We start from the raw sequence: 700 nt of genomic DNA on the forward strand, positions 1-700 counted from the left end.
ATTCCAATCACTAGAAATGAAATTTCCAGTGTTGTTATTTCTTGTCACTACCTCCCTGAATCAGGATTGGGTAATTTGCGCGCCTGCTGCCTTCCTTAGATGTGGTAGCCGTTTCTCAGGCTCCCTCTCCGGAATCGAACCCTAATTCCCCGTTACCCGTCACTGCCACGGTAGTCCAATACAGTACCGTCGAAAGCTGATAGGTCAGAAACTTGAATGATCCGCCGCAGACCGAAGTCAACGCGATCCGTTCGGTTACTATGAATCACCTGAGGACCACCGGAAGGTGGGTTGGTTCTGTATCTAATAAACACTGCCCTTCCAGGGGAAGAGGCATGTGCGCATGTATTAGCCATAGAATTACCACGGTTATCCATGTAGTAAAGACCATCAAATAAACTATAACTGTTTTAATGAGCCATTCGCAGTTTAGCCGTATAAAAGCTTATACTTAGACATGCATGGCTTAATCTTTAAGACAAGCATATGACTACTGGCAGGATCAACCAGGTTAATATGTTCCTGAGACAGACCACCTCGAAAACACCAAAAAAACACTCAATCAACCGTCTATTTTCCGGCCTCTTTCGTGTTTTATGGCATAAACAGAAGTGTAAGCCTGCCTCACTCAAGGTTCTACATCAAAACGCGACGTTTTTTGGTCGCCTGGTGAGCCTTAACAGCAACACCAGTTTCTGAT

The 700-nt window shown here is 45.0% G+C and overlaps 1 non-coding gene across 1 annotated transcript; it reads left to right on the forward strand.

Annotated features, from left to right (window-relative positions):
* On the forward strand, positions 1 to 490 carry TGME49_458730 (the record flags this gene model as incomplete). The annotated part of the gene is made up of 1 exon (XR_001974217.1): positions 1 to 490. It is a non-coding gene; the product is annotated as an 18S ribosomal RNA (ribosomal RNA).
* Positions 491 to 700: the final 210 nt, after the last annotated feature.

This window comes from Toxoplasma gondii (genome assembly GCF_000006565.2).
Source record: "Toxoplasma gondii ME49 unplaced genomic scaffold asmbl.355, whole genome shotgun sequence".
In the NCBI taxonomy this organism is placed as follows: domain Eukaryota; phylum Apicomplexa; class Conoidasida; order Eucoccidiorida; family Sarcocystidae; genus Toxoplasma; species Toxoplasma gondii.